Source organism: Oryctolagus cuniculus, chromosome 4 (assembly GCF_964237555.1).
Source record: "Oryctolagus cuniculus chromosome 4, mOryCun1.1, whole genome shotgun sequence".
Classification (NCBI taxonomy): domain Eukaryota; kingdom Metazoa; phylum Chordata; class Mammalia; order Lagomorpha; family Leporidae; genus Oryctolagus; species Oryctolagus cuniculus.
Genome location: NC_091435.1, coordinates 173530461 through 173554067, shown reverse-complemented (window position 1 = coordinate 173554067; position 23607 = coordinate 173530461). Strand labels below are relative to the sequence as shown.

At 47.7% G+C, this 23607-nt stretch overlaps 1 protein-coding gene and 1 long non-coding RNA gene across 43 annotated transcripts in view; one reads left to right on the top strand and one right to left on the bottom strand.

Moving 5' to 3' along the window:
* Nucleotides 1-1051: 1051 nt before the first annotated feature.
* LOC138849417 (uncharacterized) lies at nt 1052-2810 on the bottom strand. Its single transcript, XR_011388283.1, has 2 exons — nt 1380-2810; nt 1052-1187 (listed from the first exon to the last, which is right to left on the bottom strand). It is a non-coding gene; the product is annotated as an uncharacterized lncRNA (long non-coding RNA).
* A 7026-nt stretch (nt 2811-9836) lies between these two features.
* LRRFIP2 (LRR binding FLII interacting protein 2) overlaps nt 9837-23607 on the top strand; it is a 137958-nt gene continuing 124187 nt past the window's right edge. For all 42 annotated transcript variants that reach the window (XR_011388280.1, XR_011388279.1, XM_070072992.1 and 39 more), the window contains exon 1: nt 9837-9977. The gene's annotated coding sequence lies outside the window, so the exon portion shown is untranslated. The remainder of the gene's footprint in view (nt 9978-23607) is intronic.

Here is a 23607-nt window from a genome sequence, read left to right as displayed (position 1 = left end):
TTTTATTTACTTACTTGAGAGGCAGAGTTACAGAGAGAGAGAGGGAGGGAGGGATGGAGAGAAAGGTCTTCCATCTGCTGGTTCACTCCCCAAATGGCCATGACGGCCAGAGCTGAGCCAATCTGAAGCCAGGAGCCAGGAGCTTCTTCCGGGTCTCCCATGTGGGTGCAGGGGCCCAAGCACTGGGGTCATCTTCCATTGCTTTCCCAGACCTTTAGCCTGGAGCTGGATCTGCAGTGGAGCAGCCGGGACTCGAACTTACACCCATATGCGATGCCGGCGCTGCGGGTGGAGGCTTAACCTACTAAGCCACAGAGTTGGCCCCAGTATCTACTTTTTTTTTTTTTTTTTTGACAGGCAGAGTGGACAGTGAGAGAGAGAGAGACAGAGAGAAAGGTCTTCCTTTGCCATTGGTTCACCCTCCAATGGCCGCCGCGGCCAGCGCGCTGCAGCTGGTGCACTGCGCTGATCCGATGGCGGGAGCCAGGTGCTTCTCCTGGTCTCCCATGGGGTGCAGGGCCCAAGTACTTGGGCCATCCTCCACTGCACTCCCTGGCCACAGCAGAGAGCTGGCCTGGAAGAGGGGCAACCGGGACAGAATCCGGCGCCCTGACCGGGACTAGAACCCGGTGTGCCAGCGCTGCAAGGCGGAGGATTAGCCTAGTGAGCCGTGGCGCCGGCCCCCAGTATCTACTTTTAAATTATCTAATTAATTAACTTATTTAAAAGACAGAGTGCAAGCTCCCTTCTGCTGGAGTGGCTCACTTCCTAAACACTCGCAACAGCCTGAGAACCCAATCCAGGTCTTCCACATGGATGGCAGCAACTGCTTGGGCCGTGACTGCTCCCTTCCAGTGTGCGCATGAGCAGGAAGCTGAAATCCGTAGCAGGGCTGGGTACTGAACCCAAGCACTCCAACATAGTATGTGGTATCTAATTGGTATCTTAATCGCTAGGCCAAACACTTGCCTTGTACCTATTTTTTAAGTAACCAAATGCAAACCCAGTTTTCATGTACAAAATCCTGATGAACAGGACCCCAGAGCAGTGATTCTAATCAGGATTGTGTTTATTAATACAAGCTGGCTACTCCTGGCATGCATTGCTCCAGGATGTGCGATGAACTTCGACAACTATTCATTTGGTTTGGTTTGATTTTCTGCCAGTCTTATGACTTGACACATGTCCTACAACAGAGAATGCTATGTTTGGTGTCCAAGGAAGCATTAAACTAAAGGTGCCATTCCCAATTCCAGAATACCAGAGCCAACTTTCTCTTTACCCCAAAGTTATCCATTTCCCGCAGCACACTTTGAACTAAAATCTTAAACAATATTATATAGGGTAGGTCAAAGATCGTGTGGAGAGAATAACCTTACGTGTAGAAGAGGAAGGCAGGGGTCAAGCTGAAAGCAGGCACCGTGTTGGTAGATTTTCTTGTGCAGTGTCTACACTGTATCACTGCCCTAGCAGAGAACTGAAGCTGATTCATTGTCACTTGCTTCTCCAGTGGTTTCCTAGGCTTCTTGGTTATCAGCCACCCTGCCCCCTGGGTACTGAGAGAAAAGAAGCATGTTTTAGGCAGACTGACAATAGGGAAGAATTGTGAAGACAAGAAGCTACCTGCAACCCCAGGTTGGGAGTGCCCTGGAAAGCGATATGCTGCAATACTGACCCTTCCAGCTGGTTGACTTTTGTACTCTGCACTGACTTCTTGTGACGTTCACATGTCAATGACAACTGAATATATGACTGTGGATGACTCAGGGAGAAAGGCAGTCTTGTGTGTAGAGCAGGAAGACATTCGAGGTGCCCACCATGACATTATGAACTTTTTAAAAGCTTATGGGAGGAACAAAGCTTGGGCCTTCGACTTATTTGGTGTGGTAGGTACTGTGTTTTGCCTGCCAGTAAGCATGTCCCTGTTTTGGTGAGAGCACCACACTTTTACTTCTGGGGAACCACTCCTCTCCTACTGCCCATGTTCTTTGGCTGAACCCAGAGGTGGAGAATATGACTCACATTTGGCTGGTCCCAGCCCAGGATTTGCCTAGCTACCTTAATTTGTTAAGGGATTGGAAAGAGAGCCATACTGGTTCAGTGACTGTTGGAAAGGGTCTCCTTCTTGCTGGCCTTGGGCTGCACGGGATGTAGAAGTGAAGCTGGAACTGTCTTGCTACCACAGGAAAGCTGAGCATAAAGCCAATAAGCAGGATAGTTCACTTTTTACAAATTCCAATTTTTTTTTCAAAAGGCTCTCTTTTATTAGTCTGACCTGAAATGGGCATGAGTGCAATAGACTGAAATTTCTAATGCCACTCTTATTTGCACAAAACAGCTCAAAGTACCTACATATTTGTAAGAAAACTGATGCTGTATGAACAAAATGAAAAATCCTGTTATTTGAATAGTTTTATTTTATGAATATTCTAAGTATCTCTTAGGGACATGGAATTGTGGACTGTCTAAAAGAAAATAGGTTGGGGCTGGTCCCGTGGCGCAGTAGGTTAATCCTCCGCCTGTGGCGCCTGCATCCCATATGGCCACCGGTTCAAATTCCGGCTATTCCTCTTCCATTCCAGCTCTCTGCTGTGGCCTGAGAAAGCAGTGGAAGATGGCCCAAGTGCTTGGGCCCCTGTAACCGCATAGGAGACCCAGAAGAAGCTCCTGGCTCCTGGCTTCAGATGGGCTCAGCTCTGGCTGTTGTGGCCATTTGGGGAGTGAACCAGCAGAGTGAAGACCTCTGACTTGCCCATATATCTGACTCGCCCTCTCACTGTCTGTAACTCTGCCTCTCAAATAAATACATAAAATCTTCAAAAAAAAAAAAAAAAAAAGAAAAAAAGAAAAAATAGGTCTTTTCTCAAAACATATACTTTTTTTGGAAAAAAAAAAAACAAGTACAGACAGTAATGTATATAGTTTGGTAAGATGAAGTCACTGATAGCTACCTATAAACAAAACCAGTCTAGAACACAAGTGTGAGAAAGAGTTTTTGGGGCTCTTTCGAAGTTCTGGTCTTTGCATTCCTAATCCTTAGGTGGAGTCGTCAATCTGATTGCTTACATGGGTATTTCCTTTGAATTCCTGACTTGGTTTTCAGTTGTCTACTTGACATCATCACCTAACTAACAGGAATCTCAGACTCAGCTCATCCAAAAACTGCCTTCCTCCAAACCTGCTCCATCTACCCTGCCTTCCAAGTATCAGTTGATGGCAACCTCACCCTTCCAGTTGCTCAGGTCTACTACTTGAGCATTATCTTTAACTTTTCTCTTCTTCTTTCATCTCAAATCCATCCATTCTATAAGCAAATCTTGCTGGCTCTATATTCAAAATGTATTCAGAATCTAACCATTTCTCACTACATCCAAAGCTACCTGATTTATTGTGATAGCCCAACTGAGCTTCCTTCTGTCACTCTTGTTCTCCTAAAATTTATTTACAATACAGCAGCTAAAACAGTCCACTCCCTTTACTAGGAAAACATTCCAAATATACAGCAGAGCTGAACCTTAACAAAGTGATCGCTGCTATATCCACCCCTTGGGTTCTACCTCTAACAGAACAGTCCTTTTAAACACGACAGATGTGAGGACAGCACTGTGGCACCGTGAGCTAAGCCACTGCTTGCGATGCTGGCATGCCATATCAGAGGGCTGGTTTGAGTCCCAGCTCTCTGCCTCTGATGCAGCTCCTTGCTAACGTGATGGCTGGCTCAGGTGCTCGGGCCCTGCACCCATGTGGGAGACCGAGACAGAGTTCCTGCCCTCTGGTTTTGGCTTGACTCATCCCTGACCAATGTGGGCATTTGGGGAGTGAAATAGCAGAAGGTCCCTTTCTCTCACTTTCTCTCCCTCTTTCTGTCACTCTGTCTTTCAAATAAATAAAATAAATCTTAAAAACAAAGTGACAGATGTGCAGCTAGTCTGCTCAAAGCCCAACCACTTAGCCCAAGGAGGAAAAGTCAGTTTCTTATCTGGCCTACCACATCCAGCTTTGTGTGGTCCTCATAACCATTCTTTCCTCCTAGCCATAAATTCTTTTTAAAAAGATTTATTTATTTATTTGAAACGCAGAGAAAGAGAGATCGAGCCTCACTCTCCAGCTGGCCAAGGCAGCTGGGGCTGGACCAGGCCGAAGTCAGGAGGGCAGGAATTCCACCTGGTCTGCTGCACGGGTGGCAGAAGCTCAGACATCTGAGCCACCATCTGCCGCTTCCCAGGCACATTAGCAGGGAGTCGGACGGGAAGCGGAGCAGCCGGGACTCGGATATGGTGCGGGTAGCCCGGGGGTGTTTAACCCGTTGCATCACAGTGCTTGCAGGGCAAGCTCATTCTTGCTTGAGGGCCTTTGCGCTTGAGAGCTCCCTGCTTGGGAAAGGTCTTGCCTTTCATGACTTGCCTCTTTCTTTATATCACCTCTCTAGAGGTCTTCTCTGACTTCTTCAAGTATGACACGCAACAGTATGACCCTAACGTAGCACCACTGTGCTGAGCCACATGAACCTAATGTTGATCTGAGGCCAAGAAGCATCTAGGGGCTGGCGCTGTGGCGCAGGGGTTTAAGGCCCTGGCCTGCAGCGCTGGCTTCCCATGTGGGTGTTGGTTCGAGTCCCGGTTGCTCCCCTTCAGATCCAGCTCTCTGCTATGGCCTGGGAAAGCAGTAGAGGATGGTCCAAGTCCTTGAGTCCCTGCACCCACGTGGGAGACCTGGAAGAAGCTCCTGGCTCCTGGCTTCGGATCAGCGCAGCTCTGGACCTTGCAGTCATTTGGGGAGTGAACCAACGGAATGGAAGACCTCCCTCTCTCTGACTCTACCTCTCTCTGTGACTCTCTTTCAAATAAATAACTCTTTTTAAAAAATCATTCTAAAAAAACATGATTCTTACCCTGTTCCAATAGTCTTTACAGCATAAGCATCTGATGTACTCTCTGTACGCTGTCCATTCAGAAGATCTTCAAAGATAGGGAATATTTCTGTTGCCAACTGCTGTTGTCCTCAGTGTACAGAATAGCATTAGTCCATAGTAGGTCCTTAGGATATATTTCAAGAATGAATTCTGGGGCCAGTTCTGTGGTGCAGTAGGTTAATCATCTACCTGCAGCACCAGCATCCCATATGGCTACCGGTTCTAGTCCTGGCTGCTCCACTTCTGATCCAGCCCCCTGCTAATGGTCTGGGAAAGCAGCAAAAGATGGCCCAAGTGCTTGGGCCCCTGCAGCCACATGGGAGACCAGGAAGTAGCTCCTGGCTCCTGATCGATGAAGCTCTGGCTGTTGCGGCCATTTGGGGAGTGAACCAACAGAAGAAAGACCTTTCTCTGTCTCTCCCTCTCACTGTCTATAACTCTACCTCTCAAATAAATAAATAAAATTTAAAAAAAGAATGAATTCTTGGCAGTGAAGCTAGTGATCTTTTGAAAATGCAAATCTAACCACATCATTCTCACCGATGGCACTGACTTCAGAACAAAGAATCCCTACTCTTTCCTGTGAGACCTTGCAAAACGGACCCATCCTTAGTTCTCTAGACTCCCCTCATGCTCTCTCTGCTTCCAGTCTCTGGGACTTCACCGGTTCCTCTTCAGATCTGTGCTTTCCCCTCCACTTCTGCTTCCAGTTTGCTTTGAAGCACTTTGTAATCTTGGCTAGAAGCATCTTCTCACAGAGGCTATTTTCTTTCTTTCTTTTTTTTTTTTATTTATTTGAAAGAGTAATGGAGAGGGAGAGACAGAGTGATATCCCATACACTGGTTTACTCCCCAGATGGCTGCAAGGGCTAGGGCTGGGCCAAGCTGAAGCCAGGAGCCAGGAGCTTCCTCCAGGTCTCCACAGGGGTGCAGGGGCCATCTTCTGCTGCTTTCCCATGTGCATTAGCAGGGAGCTGGATTGCACGTGTAGCAGCCTGGACTCAAACTGGTGCTCCAACATGGGATGTGAGCATTACCAGTAGGGGGTCAAGCTGTCGTGCAACAATGCCGGCTCTGACATTATACCGTCAAAACAAGTGGGTATTTTTCCCCTTTTTTGTCAAATTATGAAGGACAGGTTAAAACAAAGCAGAGAAATTCTTTCTTTTTTTTATTATTCTTCCCCAACTATTTTGTTTGAAAGGCACAGTTACATTGAAAGAGATCTTTCATTTGCTGGTTCACTCCCCAAATGGCCGCAAAGGCCAGGGCTGGGCCAGGCTGAAGCCAGGTCAGGAGCTTCTTCCAAGTCTTCCACATGGATGGCAGGGGCTTCCCCGGAGCATCAGCAGGAAGCTGGATTAGAAGTGGAGCAGCTGGGACGTGAAGCAGCACCGATATGCGATTCCGGCACTGCAGGTGGTGGCTTTATCCACTATGCCAATCCGGAGAATCCCTGAAAGTACCCTTCACCACCCTACCTTAAAATACGCTTTAATAGTAAAAAATGAAAAATTAATACAAAACTTTGGCTGTATACTACACTCATCTTTCCTTCTTATATATTAAGCATAGGGGAATAGGGCCAGACAGATCTGAATGTTGGCTCTTCCAGTGACTAGTTTTATCTCAGAGTCACATTATCTCTGAACGTCAGTGTCTTTGAAATTACATGGGCACAGGGGGCCAGTGCTATGGCATAGCAGGTAAAGCCACCGCCTGCAGTGCCAGCATCCCATATGGGTGCCAGTTCGAGTCCCAGCTGCTCCACTTCCCATCCAGCTCTCTGCTACAGCCTGGGAAAGCAGTAGAAGGTGGCCCAAGTCCTTGGGCCCCTGCATCTGTGTGGGAGACCTGGAAGAAGCTCCTGGCTTTGGATTGGTGCAGCTCTGGCTGTTGCAGTCAATTGGGGAGTGAACCAGTAGACGGAAGACCTTCCTCTCTCTCTCTCTGCCTCTCCTTCTCTCTCTGTGTAACTCTGTCAAATAAATAAATAAATCTTTAGAAAAAAATTATGGGCATAAGAAAGTCCATGGCTCCAGGTTAGTCCTAATGAACTACACATCATTATGCGTAAACAGTAGGTAATCATTATTACCTCCCTCCAGTTTTCCCAAAAATATAAATATATGTATGATATGATACATATGTTTGTATATATTATATATAATATACCTTATATAAGTTTATGTACATATATTTTAATACATTTATATATTATATAATTTATATTATATATTTAAATATATTTATATATTGTATAATTTATATATTATACATAATTTATATATTTATATATAATACATATTTTAAATATACATATATCCCATATATATGTATATATATGTTTTAAGACTTATTTGAAAGAGAGAGTGACAGAAAGAGTAAAAGAGACACAGAGAGATCTTCCACTTCCCAAATGGTCTCAACAGTGAGGTCTGGGACAGGCTGAAGCTAGGAGCCAGGAATTCCACCCTGGTCTCCCACATGGGTGTCAGGGGCCCAAGCATTAAAGATGATTTGTTTTCATTTTATTTGGAAGGCAGGTGCGCCAGGCCAAAGCCAGGGGCTGGAACTGTTTGGGTCTCCCATGTGGGTAGCAGCAATCCTAGCACTTGAGTCATCAGCTGCTGCCTCCCAGAGCACGTAGTAGCAAGAAGCTGGACGGGAAGCAGAGTCGCTGGGACTCCAATAAGCACCCATGTGGGGTGCAGCTGTCCCGAGTTGCATCCTAACTGCTGTACCAAGTGCTTACTACACTAAAAATGTCTGCTAGTTTAACACGAGCTAAACACACGGCTAGAAAGCAAAATGAAAGGGCAAGAGAATCCAACCCTAACCTACTCTAGACAATCTATTAATTAATATGTAGTTACTATTTAACAAACATCGGGTTACCGGCATTATGTAGGTAAAGTATTAGTACCAAATAGATCCTCCCCCTTCCAAGTCAGCTTTCATTTATTTATTTTATTTGTTTGAAAGGTGGAGTTACAGAGAGAGGGAAAGACAGAGATTTTCCATCTGCTGGTTCATTCCTCAAATGGCTGCAATGGCCAGAGCTGGGCCAGTCCAAAGCCAGGAGCCAGGAATGTGGATGCAAGGGCCCAAGGAACTTGGGCCATCTTCTACTGCTTTCCCAGGCTGTTAGCAGGGAATTGGAAGTGGAGCAGCCAGGGATCGAACCAGCACCCATATGGGATACCAGCACTGCAGGCGGCAGGTTTATCCACTAGACCACAACGCTAGCCCCATCAGCTTTTTGTCTTCAGCTGACTTAGCAAAAGATGTCACTAGTCCTTCTACTCAGATCATAGCATGCTATGCTCCTCTTGGGCCCAGGGGAAAATATTTTTAATGTGTACTCATGGATCCAAGAAGACCAGGGATGCAGAAAGAGAACCAGTGGAAAGTTAAAGAACTTGTCTCACTTGGGGCTGCCACCTGCAGTGCCGGCATCCCATAGGGGCGCTGGTTTGAGTCCCGGCTGCTCCACTTCCAATCCAGCTCTCTGCTGTGGCCTGGGAAGGCATCAGAAGATGGCCCAAGTCCTTGGGCCCCTGCACCCACATGGGAGACTCGGAAGAAGCTCCTGGCTCCTGGTTTCGGATTGGCCCAGCTCTGGCCATTTAGGGAGTGAACCAGTGGACGGAATACCTCTCTTTCTGCCTCTTTGTAGCTCTGCCTTTCAAATCTTAAAAAAAAAAAAAAAAAAAAAAAGAACTTGTCTCCCAAGGCTTCTGGGTATAATTCTGTCCCTGTGTCTGCACCCTCCTTTAAGAGTGCCAGCCCCATGACAGGGAAGGGCGAACAAGCCTCGTGCAATTGCCCTGGGAATGGAAAACGCACAAACAGCCCTTAGAAGCCTTTAGAGACAAGCTCTGTTTTTTTAAAGGATTCTTTTTTAAAAAAAAGCTTTACATTTTCACTGTATTTGAAAGGGAGACAGTGATCTTCCACCCACTGGTTCACTCCCCAAATACCTCCAACAGGCAGGGCTGGGCCAGGTCAACCAGGGGCCTGGGGCTCCACTCGGGTCTCCCACGTGGGTGGCGGGCACCCCGGGCCCTGAGCCAGCCCTGGCTGCCTCCCAGGGTGCGCACAGCGGGCAGCTGGCCCCGCAGCGCAGCAGCTGGGGCTGCAAGGGTGCCCTGCGCGGCACGCAGGGGTCTCGAGCCCCCTCCTAAACACTGGGCCCAGGGCTGGCGACTCCTGAGCGGCTTCCCCGGCGTCCTCAGGGCGCGGTCCTGCGATCTGCAATCCCTGTGTCTCAGTGTCCGAGCATTTCCTGTCGCTGCTGTCAGCCGGCGGCTCGGCCACCACTTCCTCCCGGAGGTCGCGTCCAGCCGCCCCTCGCAGCCAGAGGCCCGGCGCCCGGGGTCTGTCCCAGCGCTGCGCGCCCCGGGGCCTTGCTGCCGGCTCTCACAGCCTGCTGCTGTCAGCCGTAGCTTTCACGCACGGTGAGCGCCCAGCAGCTCGGCCCTGCAAGCATTCCTGTCCGGAAATCGCATTCAGCATCACGCGTTTCCGATCTGCAACGAGGGCCGTGAGCCTCGCCGCCCCGGGAGCCCAGCGGACCGACCCGGGCAGGAGCAGCCTCGAACCGGCCACCGTCTCGGTCCCCGCCCTCCCGGCGGGCGCGCGCCCCACCGCCTCCCCCAAGCGGCTCGCGGGGCCCCGGGCGCTCGCCGGCCCCACGGGGGGCGGCGGCCCCCTCCCCGGCCGCGCCGACGCGCTGACCACCGGCCGCGCCGCTCCCGCGCCGCCCTCGCCACAAGTGCTTCCGGGTGAGCGGGTCGCCGACCCCGCGGCCCCGCCCCGCGCCTCGCCTCCGCCCGCCGCTCGGGCCGCGGCGCCTCCCGGGGCCGGTTCCCGCTGTCTCAGCCTCGGCGCGGACGGCGCAGCGGCGCGACTGCCCGGCGGGCCCGCCGGCTCCGGGAGCTGCAGCGTCCGGCCCCGGCCCCCTCGGCCGGGAACCCGAGCCCGCCCGCCCACCTCAGCCGCGCGCCCGGTGGGGAGCTGCAGCCCCTCACGGGGGAAGGGGGCGCCGCCGCGGCCGAGACAGGTAAGGGCCGCTGCTGTCGCCGGGGGCGCGGGCGGCCGGGAGGCGGAGGCCCGTTGCCCGGCCGGCGGCAGCGCGCTGAGCGCCGCGCCGCCGCTGACCCTGGCCGGGGGCCGCCGACCCGGGGTCCTCGGGCGCCCTCCCCGGGGCGCGGGGTCCCGGGGTCCCTCCGGCGGCGGGGGGCGGGGGGCGAGGCGCTGTCCTCCGGGCGCCCCCGGGCGCCGCCTGCCTCGCTCGGTGCTGCCCCGCAGGGGCCCCCGGACCCGCGTCAGGCCGTAGCGTTTTTATGACTGCGGTTTTTTCCTCCTTCCTCGTCGCCCCGGGCTGGACTGGCGTCTGCCGGGAGGGGCAGGGTGAAGGCTGGACGCCGGCGGGCAGGGGCAGCGGGGGCAGCCGCGTCGTCGTCCCGGCCAGGGGAGAAAGTCCAGGTGCGGGCGCCCGCCGCGGCCCCCGCGGGACCTCAGCTGTCCGCACTTTGCTTTCTGTGCGTTCCCGACGAGTGACTCAGCGGTTCTGCCGCTCGCGGAGCCGCGGTGGACAGGTTTAAGTGACCGCAGGGACCGGGGGTCCCAGTGGCCGCTGGCTTTTCACGTTGACCCAGCGGGAACGAGGGTGTGTGGAGCGGGGAGCGGGACAGGCAGAGAGCAGGGTGTGGATGGGCGAGTTCCGAGTGGGTTTGTGAAATAACACACCTCCCTCCCCCCTCCCCATTTTTTTTTTTTAAATTTTTTAAATTTTGGGAATGAGCGCGCCCGACGAGGAAGTTTGCTGTGGTTTGCAAGTCTTGCAGAATGAACCTTGTCTCACCATCGCGCTCTGTTTAGCAAGTTGGGAGATGATGACCGAGTATTAAAATATATACCCACGTTGAGCAGGGATTTTGGAACGTGTGATTCATTTAGGAAGTTAGGTCACTGACTTTATGAATCATTGATACGGATCTCGAAATTGAAATAGAGGCGAGCTAGGGCTGCTTCTGCCTGTGTAACTGGGTGTCTTTGCTCGTTGTATGGGAAGTGCTTTGTTAGGGTTGTTGCTGGACGTTCGCTGTTAGGAAATGTCGTGGGGAAGTAAAAATGACATTTTTGCAGGGTCTGCTGGGTCCAGAGTGGGCTGGTGCGATTCCACCTGTTTTTTGCCCCTTGTGGGAGGATCATGGGAGGCGCGCAGAAGCAGAATCGGGGTCTGTGGGAAGCAGAACGGCCGTCGCTGAGGTGCGGAGAGTTCACTGAAGAATTTGCCCCGGTACAAAACAGCCTTTTGAGTGGAAGGCCTCATCCATTTTGCCGTTCTAGGCTTAAACATTTAAAATGGGAATAAGTGTACAGAGTCTTTATGTTGTGTTATAGAAGAAAGTGTGTACTGAAGTTGCGATTTTTTTGGAATTCATTTATTTTAAACTAGCAGTCACCTTTTCCTGAAATGTAACTTGATCATTTTTGGCTTTCAAAATGTTGTCAAGAAAAATAACTGATCCTAGAGTTTTTGATACTCACAGGCTTTTTTCTTTGGAATTTAGCTTATTTTACCTTGATTTTCACTTAGAAGAACTTAGTTCTAAAGTAAAGGGAAGTTTATCTTGTTGGGGTTGCTTACCAGATTCCTTTAATACTTTGACTAACTTTCGGCATCTTTCTCACTTTGGATATCCATTCTTATATTCAGAGTGTTGGCTGAGGTTGCTTTTGATTTTTGTCCAGTTAGTAGTGACTTAAGAGTTTCAGTTCCCTGTGAACAGAGATGCCCTTTCGGAAAATCCCTTGTGGAAATCACCGTAGCTGACAGTCTTGATAGCTAAAAATGAAAGGGAGACCCTCTGAGGGCAGCATTTGAGCGTCTCCATAAAGAAGGAAAAAGTGATATGGACAGTGTGTCTGGCAAAGTGTCTCTCGAAACAAAAACAGTCTTTACTAGAAAGGAGGTTAACAAGAAGGAGACACGATTTCTTGCAAAGTTCTTTGTGAATTGTTTCCCTGCTCTCAGTATGGGATGGATGTAGAGATGACGATGTAGAGAAAAGAATAATTCTCCTGGCAGTGTGCTGGGAATTTGGATGAGGATCATTGAAATAACATTCTTCTGTCCTTACCTTGGCACCCCACCACTGCACCTACAGGACAGCCTATTTCTTACATAGTCTTTTCCTTTAAGGTAGTCATTGTCTTTCTGGAGTACCTGAATGATCTTTTAACTGGGAAAATGTACTACCTTATCCAGATGGCAAATAAAGAATGGATTCTGTGGCCATCATTCAAAACACAACTTTAAAATGTCAGAAAGAATTGAGCAAAATGACTTAGTCTTTTTCTTTAGTTTCCCTTCTCGGGTGTACGTGGGACACCTTTGGAGATTATCTTTTTGGTGTTGTACATTGTGCCTTCACTGTTAAAACTTAGGCCTTCAATAAATTAGGCTGCACTTAGAGAAATCAAGCACTCAACTAGCAGCGGATGAAAACCTGCCTGAGTTCCATGTTGGAGGGCCTGGGTTCAAGTCCTGGCTCCGCTCCTGATGCCAGCTTTCACCTCTCTTTCTCTCTCTACCCCGACCTTGCTTGCTCGAGCGCGCGCTCTCTCTCCTTCAGATACAATCAATCAAATTAAAAAACCTGCAAGGCTAAAAGCGGAGTTTATCGTGTCATTCTCCTCTTGTTCTGTTTTTGCTCTGTGCTTGCTGCATACGTGTGGTTTTGGCCTGGTCTAGTGGCGGGGAGAGCAGTGGATGAAGCAGAGATGAATGAGAAGGGCATACAGAGAAGACAGAAGAATGCTCACCTCATGGATTCAGTAGACATTTATGGGCTTTTAAAACTCAATAAAACATTTAAGAATGAAATGTTGTAGGCCAAAAAGGAAGTCTCTTTTTACCATAAACTAGCCTTTCCTTACTCCTAACCCTAATTCAAGCAGCCACTGTTAATGTTTTCTTGTGTGTCCCTCTCCAAATTTTCCATTGCATACACAATCACATCTGTTTGGGAGAAATATCCTGTACCTTTCATTCTTTTTTAAAAAAATTTTTATTTATTTGAAAGGCAGAGTTAGAGTGTCCGCAGGGTGGGAAGGGGTGTGTCTTCCATCCGCTGGTTCACTCCCCAGATGGCAGAACCGGAGCTTGGCTGATCCAGAGCCAGGAGTTTCCTCCAGGTCTCCCACACGGCGCAGGGGCTCAAGCACTTGGGCCATCTTCTTCTGCTTTCCCAGGCCACAACAGAGAGCTGGATTGGAAGTGGAGTAGGGGCTAGCGCTGTGGCATAGCGGGTGGAGCCGCTGCCTGCAATGCCAGCATCCCATGTAGGTGCCAGTTCAAGTCCTGGCTGCTCATAAGATGTGGGTCTCACACACAACATCTTAACTGCTATAACAAATGCTTGACAATTTTTTTTTTAATTTAGAACTTTTTTTTTTTTTTTTTTTTTTTTTTTTTTTTTTAGAGAGAGGGGGAGTGAGAGAGGCAGGCAGGCAGGGCTCCTTTATGCTCTCCAAAGCCTGCAACAGGGCTGGGCCAAGCTGAAGCTGAGAGCCTACAGCTCAATTCAGGTTTCTTATGTGGATGGTAAAAATCCAGTTACTTGGGCCACCACAGCTGCCTCCCAGGTTCTGTGTTAGCAGGAAGCTGGCGTCAGGAATTGAACCCAGGTACATGGGCATCTTAACCACTAGACCAAGTGCCTGTTCCCCAACTCTCCATTAGAGTGTGTGTGTGTGTGGTAAATGTATTTCATAAAGCAGTTTACAGCACCCTAGAGGGCCAGGTGGTTAATTTTAATTGAACTGGTAAGAATAGCTATAGTGTAGTTTGAAGATTGATGCTGTCGTATAAACGTATTTGGTGATAATTAAATGGCTACATTTTGTAGCTTGATTATTTTGGAATTTTATGATGAATATCAATTAAAAACATTGTATGTAGTTTTAACTCTTTGCCCTGTTGAAGTCTGCTGCTGTATTATTCATCCCAAGAGAAATAGCCCACTTTGGTCTTCCTTTACCTTCCGTCTTTTAATATATTCACCATTCAGGAAAAAAAAAACCCTCTGTGGAGCTGGAAGTTCAAAAAATCCTTTTGCAAATGAGAGCTCTGTTTGGCAGGTTAATTTCTCAAGGCCGGAAGTTGGTACAGATTCAGTCTTTATTTTGCAAAGTGGTTGTGAGCAGAATAAGGGAGGCTTAGGTGTTTTAATTTGGATGTTAGGTTACCTGTGACCAGGAGGATGTTCAGGATTCTTTGCCCTTTTGAAATGAGAGTGAGTAGAGAAAATGATTAATTGTATGAGGTTGGAACTCCTGAGTGGCAGTTTCCCTGGCTGGTGCCCAGTGTCTATTTTGAGGCATTGTCAAAGCTCGCCTGACAGAACCTACCACAAAACCATAATCTGACCTGGCCCTGCTACAAGTCAGGAAGACCTGTGGTTTAGGAAAAGCGGCAACCACAGAAGAGTGCCTTCTAAAGGACATTTGTCTTCAGGAGATTAAGGCTAAGTTTTAGGATGAAAATCAGCTTAGTGTGTATACCCCAGGACTCAGGTTTTTGTAGTTTTCTCCTCCTCCTCCTTCCTCCTCCTCCTCCTGTTTCAAGAAAAGAGGGTGGTTAAGGAAAACTAAGGCAGAAAGCTTATTAGACAAAATGTGTGCAAGAGGGATCATAGGGTGTACCCAGTATTGATGTAATGTTCTGGTTTTTTGAAAGTGTTTGCCAAAAATCAGTTAAATGTGTTACAGCAGGGGAAGAAAGCAGTGCTGTTACCGGCACAGGAAGGCCATACCCCTGGCTGGAAGAGTAGTCTGATTCAGAGACCTTCATTCTTGTCACTGGGATCAGAAGGACTCTTGGAACGATGGGTGGTTTGAGTTCAAACAAGTAAAGTATGTTTTGCTGATTCTCATTTTGTTTTTCCCATGGAACTGTGTAGTAGCATGTATAGAATCCTGAAGGAACATCTTTAAGCTCTCTGTTATTATCAGATGCTATCTCCCAGCATAGCTGTCTCCCACACCATGTGGTGTCTCATGAAAACTTTGACGCTTCCTATATGACTATGCATGAATTTAAAAATATTTTTTGCACTGAAAGAAACATCTTTTTATTGCATTTTTCATAGGCTTTTGAAAATACATTTGGGACCAGCACTGTGGCACAGTGGGTTAAAGCCCTGACCTGAAGCGCTGGCATCCCACATGGGCACCGGTTCTAGACTTGGCTGCTCCACTTCCAATCCAGCCCTCTGCTATGGCCTGGGAAAGCAGTGGAAGATGGCCCAAGTCCTTGGGCCCCTGCACCCGTGTGGGAGACCTGGAAGAAGCTCCTGGCTCCTGGCTTTGGACTGGCCCAGCTCTGGCCATTGCAGCCATCTGGGGAGTGAACCAGAGGATGGAAGACTTCTCTCTATGTCTCTACCTCCCTCTGTAACTCTGTCTTTCAAATACAAAAAACATCAAAAGAAAATACATTTGTATTTAGTAAATGAAACTCTTGAGTCTAAAGTTCTTTAGCTGATCGTCTTAGGGTAGAAAGCTGTTAAGAACTTCATGCCCCACCCTTTGGCCAAGGTTCATGTCACCATATTTAACTGCAGTTTGGTATCACAGTTAATGTTGTTTGATACAAGTCTGCAATGATTTGCCTTTCTTATGCTTTAGATTATGTTGTGACTACAGGAAGTTTAGTTTTTGTTGCCCTCAGAAATCAAGATTGCAAGCAATTTATGATGATGTATGTAGGATTTGATGTAAGGAGAAGATGTTATAATTAGTCATTCTCTTCCTTGAAAATTCAAACAAACAAAAAATCTGCAAAACAGTAAGGGTGGAACAGAGTAGAGGAAGTGAGAGAGGTATAGAGGTTGGGAAAAGCCCTGGAGTACATATCCTATTTTTATTTTCTCAGAGGCGGAATGTTTTTTTGAAGATTTATTTATTTATTTGAAATAAATAGAAGGAGAGGCAGAGAGAGAGAGAGAGAAGGGGAGGGGAGGTGAGGAGGGGGAAGGGGTGGGGGAGGGGGAGGAGTTTTCCATCCTCTGGTTCACTCCCCAATTGGCTGAAAAGGCCAGAGGTGCGCTGATCCGAAGCCAGGAGCCAGGAGCCAGGAGCCAGGAGCTTTTTCCGGGTCTCCCACGTGGGTGCCGGGGCCCAAGGACTTGGGCCATCTTCTACTGCCTTCCCAGGCCACAGCAGAGAGCTGGACAGGAAGTGGAGCCCATATGGGATGGTGGCTGCTTTACACGCCATAGTGCAGGCCCCTCAGAGATGGAATATTAAAACCCTCTTTAAAGAATCATTATTGGCTGCAGCTCACTAGGCTAATCCTCCGCCTGTGGCGCTGACACCCCAGGTTCTAGTCCTGGTTGGGGAACCAGATTCTGTCCCAGTTGCTCCTCTTCCAGTCCAGCTCTCTGCTGTGGCCTGGGAAGGCAGTGGAGGATGGCCCATGTGCTTGGGCCCTGCACCCGCATGGGAGACCAGGAGGAGGCACCTGGCTCCTGGCTTCGGATTGGCGCAGCACGCTGGCCATAGCGGCCATTTGGGGGGGTGAACCAATGTAAGGAAAACCTTTCTCTCTGTCTCTCTCACTGTTTAAACTCTGTCCAAAAAAAAAAAAAAAAAAAAAAAAAAAATCATTATTCATTTTTTACCATTATTTTCACCTTGAAGTCCCAGTATCTTAGTGCTCAGATTTAATTTTAAGTTACTTATTCTGAGCACTTTGTTATTCTTTCTACAACTCCACTTTCTTAAGTAGAAACATTTTAACTAGAAACAGTCTTTTGGTTTTCTAACAAACAATACAATTAGTAAACATACTATCTTAAAATAATTAAGTATTCCAAGTAAGTGACCTCAAGAGTATAGGATTAAAGATAGAAAAAAATTGCTTTAGATTAGATATTTTTCTCTTTAGATATTTTTCTGTTTATATATTTCCTCTTTAGATATTTTTCTAGACAGAGTGGGTGACTATCACTGTCACTCTTTGTCTTGCCAAATTCATCCTTTCCATTGTAGCCAAAGTTTCTTTTTAAATTTTGTAAAAGGGAGATGGCATATAGTTTACCTTGTTGACCATCTTTCCATTTTTTTATTGTGGTGACATAGTGATCACCATTGGCACCATTTTTAAGTGTACAGTTCAGTGCTTTTACGTATGTCCGCATTGTTCTGCACACCCCTCTCTAGAACTTTTTCCATTGCTGCAGCTGGAACTCGACTCGTTAAACACAACTCCTCACTCCCCATGTCTTTGGCAACCACTGTTCTACTTTCTGTCGCTATGAGTCTGACTACTTTAGGTGCCTCATATCAGTAGAATAATACAATATTGGTCTATTATGCCTTATTTCACTCAGGGTAGTATCATCCATGGCATGTATCAGAGTTTCATTCCTTGTTAGGACTGAATAGAATTCCATTGTATCAAGGCCAGCATTGTGGCATAGCAGGTTAAGCCACTGCTTGCCACAATGGCATCCCCTGTCAAGGTACCAATTAGAGTTCCGGCTCTCCTGATCCAGCTTCCTGCTAATGCATCCTGGGAGTAGCAAATGATGGCCCAAGGACTTGGGCCGTTGCCACACATGTAGGACACTAGGATGGAGTTCCTAGTTCCTGGCTTTGGGCTGGTGCAGACCTGGGTGTTGCAGCCATTTTCGGAGTGAGTCAGTGAATGGAAGGCTTCTCTCTCTCTCTCTCTCTCTCTCTCTCTCTCTCTCTCTCCCTTCCTCCCCCTCCCTCCCCCTCCCTCCCCCTCCCTCCCCCTCCCTCCCCCTCTCCCCCTCCCCCCCTTCTCTGCCACTCTGCCTTTCAGACAGTTCCATTGTATGTGTAGACTAGACTGTGAATGGACATTTGAGTTGCTATCTTTTAGAGTTATCAATAATGCTGTCATAAATATGAGTTTACAAAAATTTGTTGAGTCCCAGCTTCCATTCTTTCAGGTATATACCCAGAAGTGGAATTTCTGGATCATATGGATCCAGACCATGTGTACTTTTTTTGAGGAACCACCATACTGGTTTCCACAGTGGCTATACCATTTTACATTCTTACCAGCAATGTACAAGTTTTCTAATTCCTCCACTCTTCAGTCAGTACGTTATTATCTTTCATTTTTTAAAAATAAACCTATCTTTTGAGGTTTGCATGTGGGTGACAGGTGACCCAGCTACTTGTGGCATCACGTGCTGCCTCCCAGGTTGTACGTTAGCAGGAAGCTGGGCGCTTGCGGCGTGTGTAGTGGGGTGAAACCACTGCCAGCGACTCCAGCATCCCATATGGGCACTGGTTCATGTCCTAATTGCCCCCCCCCCTTTTTTTTTTTTTAAGATTTATTCATTTATTTGAAAGGCAGAGTTAGAGAGACGGAGATATCTTCCATCCTCTGGCTCACGCCCCAAATGGCCACAACAGCCAGGGCTGGACCAGGCTGGAATCAGGAGTCAGGAGCTTGCTCTGGGTCTCCCATGTAGGTGGCAGGGGCCCAGGAACTTGGGGGCCATCTTCTGCAGCTTTCCCAGGCACATTAGCAGGGAGCTGGATGGGAAGTGGAGCAGCTGGGACTTGAACTGGCGCACATATGGGAATTTGGCACTGTGAGTCACAGCTTAATCCACTGTACCACAGCATTGGCCCGTTGCTCAACTCTCAGTCCACCTCCTTGCTAATGGCCTGGAAAAAGCAGTGTAACATGACTCAAGTGTTTGGGCCCCTACCACCCCCGTGGGAGACCTGGATGAAGCTCCTAGCTCCTGGCTTTGGCCTTGCCCAGCGCTGGCCATTGGAGCCATTTGGGGAGTGAACCAGTGGATGGAAGATCTCTTCCTGTGTCTCTCTCTATCTCTCTGTAACTCTGCTTTTCAAATAAATAAATGTTTTTTTAAAAATCACAGTGAAATATCACTTAGTTTTCATTAGGGTGGCTTCCACTAGGAAGATAATGTTTTAAAAAACAGTAAACAGCAAGCATTTGGAACAAGTATTTGGGTCAGTGGTTAAGATGCCACTTGGGGGGGGGGGTGTTCTGGTGCAGCAGGTTAAGCCACCGTTTGGGATCCCCTCCCATATTAGAGTGCCACTTTGAGTCCTGGCTACCCTGCTTCCGCTCCTGCTCCCTGCAGCTGGGAAGCAGCAGATAATAGCTCAAGTACTTGAGTTCCTATCAACCATGTGGGAGATACGGATGGAGTTTCTGGCTCCTGACTTCAGCCTGGCCCAACCCAGGTTGTTGCAGCCATTTGGGGAGTAAAGTTTGAAAGTCAGAATTAGAGGGAGAACAGAAAGAGAAATATTTGATCCACTAGTTCACTCCCTACATGGCTGCAACAACCAGTGCTGGGGACAGACTGAAACCAGGAGCTTCATCGGGTGGGGTCTCCCATGTGGTTGCAGGAGCACAAACACTTGGGCCATTTTCCTCTGCTTTCCCAGGAGCATTATCTGGGAGCTGTATCAGAAGTGGATCAGCCAGGAATTGAACTGGCACCCCTATGGGATGTTGGCATTGCACGCTGCAGCTTAACACTTTGTGCCACAGTGCTGGCCCCTCATTGTGATTTTGATTTGCATTTCCCTAAAGAGTGATGTTCAGCACCTCTTTGTTTTTCTTGGCCATTTGTGTGTCTTTTTTTTTTTTTTTTTTTAAGAGATGATCTTTTTATATCCCTTGCCCATCTTTTAATTTTGCCTTTGTTTTTGAGTTATAGAAGTTGTTTATCCTCCTGAAAGTTCATGGAAGTTGGACTTAAAACATTATTTTGGTGCAAAGCATTAAGTCTTTTACTCACTACAACTGATCTGCCTTCAGATCCTAAAAGCTTCTCAGTTTCTAACAGCAACTTGAAGCTCCTCCTGGTCCCATGGCGTTTCTCAGTGTGACTGCTTCATCAATCCAGGAGGGAGACCAGCAAGACAGTCTTATCTAATGTATCGGAATTACGGGAGTGACATCCTGTAACCTTTGCCTTGTTTTATTGGCTAGAAGTAAGTCGTAGGGGTGGTTACGATGCTGTTGGGTCGCCTGTATCTTGTCTGGGAGTGCCTAGATTCAATACCTGCTCCAACTCCTGACTCTGGTTTCCTGCTGATGCAGAGCCTGGGAGGCAGAGGTCATGGCTCAAGTAACTGGGTTCCTGCCACCCATATGAGAGACCTGGATTGGGTCCCTGGCTCTTGGCTTTAGCCTGGCCCAGCCTTGGCTGTTACAGGCATTTAGATAGTGAACCAGTGAAAGAGAGCTCGCTCTGTCTCGGTCTCTCTTTCTGTATGTCTCAGATCAATCAGTCAATAAAAACTGAAAAGAAGTGCTAAGGCACAGATCTTGCCCACTGTAATGGGGAAGTGTTCACACAAAGAAGAACATGAAGAGGCAGAATCAGGGTAGGAACCACTTTCCAGTCTGTCTGCCATAGCTAGTTATAAAATAGCACATATTTTATAGACTAGCTTTTGTTTAAAAAATACATATGTTGCTAAAATAGACGTACCTGTAAATGATGGGAATTACTGGTGGTGTTATTGTTATTTTGTTTTTCTTCATTATTTCTTGCCACTTTCCTTCCCTACAGCATCCCAATTTTGAAATTTCAGATCAATAATTAGTGTTTTTATTATAATTAAATATTGCTTATTGTTCAGGCAAGTAATATATCATGGTTGCTTCCTTGTGCAACTTTTATTTTTTTTCTGGTGGTTAAAGTTGCTTTTAAGATTTTGCACAGGGGCTGATGTCGCGGTGCAGCTGGCAAAGGCATTGCTTCGTTCACTTGTTTCCTGTGACAGAGTGAGTGCTCTTTCAAGCCCTGGCTACTCCACTTCCCATCCAGCTCCTTGCTTATGTGCCTGGGGAGCCAACCCGCGATGGCGCAAGCACAGGGGCCAGTGTTGCTGTGCAGTGGTTAAACCTCTGCATGGGACACCACATCAGGGCAGCTGATTTGAGTCTTGGCTTCTCTGCTTCCAGTGCAGCTTCTTGCAGATGTACCTGGGGAGGCAGTAGAGGCTGGTCCAAGTGCTTAGGCCCCTGCACCCATGGGGAGACTAGGATGGAATTCCCGGTTTCAGCCTGGCAGAGACCTGGCTGTTGAGGCCATTTGGGGAGTGAACCAGTGGATGGGATCTCTTTGTCTGTCTCTCCCTCTCTTTCTGTTGCTCTTTCAAATAAATAAATAAATTTTTTTTAAATTTTATAGTTTTCTGATTACCGATTGCCTTTTTCCCCACCACATGCTCGCAACAGATTTTTCAAGGGCATGTTCTATCTCTCCAGCCATCTATCCATCCATCCATCCATATATCTTAATTTATGATAGAAATCAATTTATAAATTTATAAGTTGTGAAATAAACTTATTTTGAATAAAACAGTTTATGAAAGAGAAAAAATATATGACAAAAATATGATCTTAGGAAGCTTAGTAAAGTGATTACTTTTTTTTTTAACCTAGGTTAAGAAATTCCACATTGTGGTTTTCTAGAAGTTCCCTCAAGGTATTCTTTAATTGCATTCTGTCTCCTCCAGGCAATCACAATCCAATTTTACACATTAGTCATTCTCTTCAGACTGTTTCCTGTCCAGTGTTGCAGTCTCCCTCGCCTACTATACATGACGAATTTGAAAAGCGGAGTAGTTCTGCCCTCTTTTCGTGTCTGTCAGGATAGGCTGCCTCCTTCAGCGGGGATGCTCCAGTGTCAGTGCTTTACCACAGAGTGTGCTTCTCATTCACCTGCCTGTCCCCGTGACTGGGAGCACAGGGGTGGAGGGGCAGTCTGTTTATAGTCATGGAGGGACTCAGGCTTCTTTCCTCTAGTGGCTCTGCCATCCTCCGGGGCCTCAGAAACTTGCCTAGAGTCCTCTGCAGCCGACCTGCAGATAGGAGGGCAAATAACACTTCCACTCACATTCCCCAGGGCAGAGCCCAGAGGCAGGGATGTGTTTACATGGAAGGATGTGAGTACAGCATACCCCTGAGGTTCAGGCAGCAAAGGGGAGGGCTTGGTGAACATTAAACCAGTCTCTGCCATACCATGCATCTCTAAGCAGCATATTGTTTTGATTATTATTATTTTTTTTTTTTTACAGGCAGAGTGGATAGTGAGAGAGAGAGACAGAGAGAAAGGTCTTCCTTTGCCGTTGGTTTACCCTCCAATGGCCACCGCAGCCGGTGCGCTGCGGCCAGCGCACTGCGCTGATCCGATGGCAGGAGCCAGGTGCTTCTCCTGGTCTCCCATGGGGTGCAGGGCCCAAGCACTCGGGCCATCCTCCACTGCACTCCTGGGCCACAGCAGAGAGATGGCCTGGAAGAGGAGCAACCAGGACAGAATCCGGTGTGCTGGCGCTGCAAGGTGGAGGATTAGCCTAGTGAGCCGCGGCGCCGGCCACATATTGTTTTGATTATTAAAACTGAACAGCAAGTATACAGCTATCTGTGATGGGAAAGATTCCCATTGCCCTTGTTAGACGAAGGCTTCTTGGAGACATAGGCTGAGGGGAGTCCTCCTTAAGCCTTATCTAAGCTGTTGGGAAAGTTTGTTCTTGAGTCCTGAGAAACACATCACCAGGGCATCTGGCAGAGCGGAAGTGTTTACAGGGTCCTCACTATCTAACAGAATAATAGTTGGGGGAGTACACGGCTGTTTTGCTTCTAAGCTTATCATGCGCTAGCTCTCAGATACAGGTAAAGAAAAAACACGTCTGTGCTGTGAAAGACGTCCTTAGCCCATGCAGGGAACAGGGAAGAGAACAACAGGTACTTTATCAACTTGGATAGGGTCAAGAAAGAATGAAAGTCTCAAGAAAAGTGTGGTTCACTGCCACACAGTCAGCTCTGCACCAGTCCTAAGCCAGGAACCAGGAACTCCATTCCATCTCCCACGTGGGTGGGCGGGGGGCCCAAGCACTGGGGCTGCCTTGCTGCTGCCTTCCCAGGTGCATTAGCAGGGAGTTGGATCAGGAGTGGAGCAGTTGGGATTTGAACCTTCATTCTGATACAGCTTAACCTGCTACACCACAATGCTGTCCCCCCTTTGCCAATGTCTTTTGGATATCATTGCTTCAATCTGTAGTTTTCTTTTGGGATATCATTGAGTTGGGGATGTTGTTTGTTCCTTTTAATGCTGTTTCTCTTGATTTCCCCGTTTACTTGATGACCTGTCATCCAGTGGTGTGTTGACAAAGGGTATAAAATAGGTAAAATGTTGGGACGTTGTGTGTCAGGAAAAGTCTGTAGTAATTAAGCATGAGAGTAGGGTAGTTTGATAAGGATAAGGCTGCTTATAGTTTGTAGTTCTCCTTCAGGAGTTCAAAGGTATCAACCACGCTTACTGTTTCTTGTCTCCAGAATTACTTTTGATGTCCTGAACATTCCAATATATGTGACCTGATTTTCCCCTTTCTGCAAGCTTATGAAACAAGTTTTGTTCCCAGTGTTGAACACTCTGTGTGGTATATACTTTGGTGTGAATTCAAGATTTGTGTCCAACACTCCATGGTGCCTGACAGCTCAGGTCCTTGACTTCTGGCAAGTTATTTTGTTAATGTTTGGTTTTTCTTTTCTTCTCTCCTCTTTTTGTCTGGTTACTTGAATGCTGGTCCCTCTAGACTGGTAAGTTAACCTTATTGTTTTCTGCTTTTCATCTCTTTTT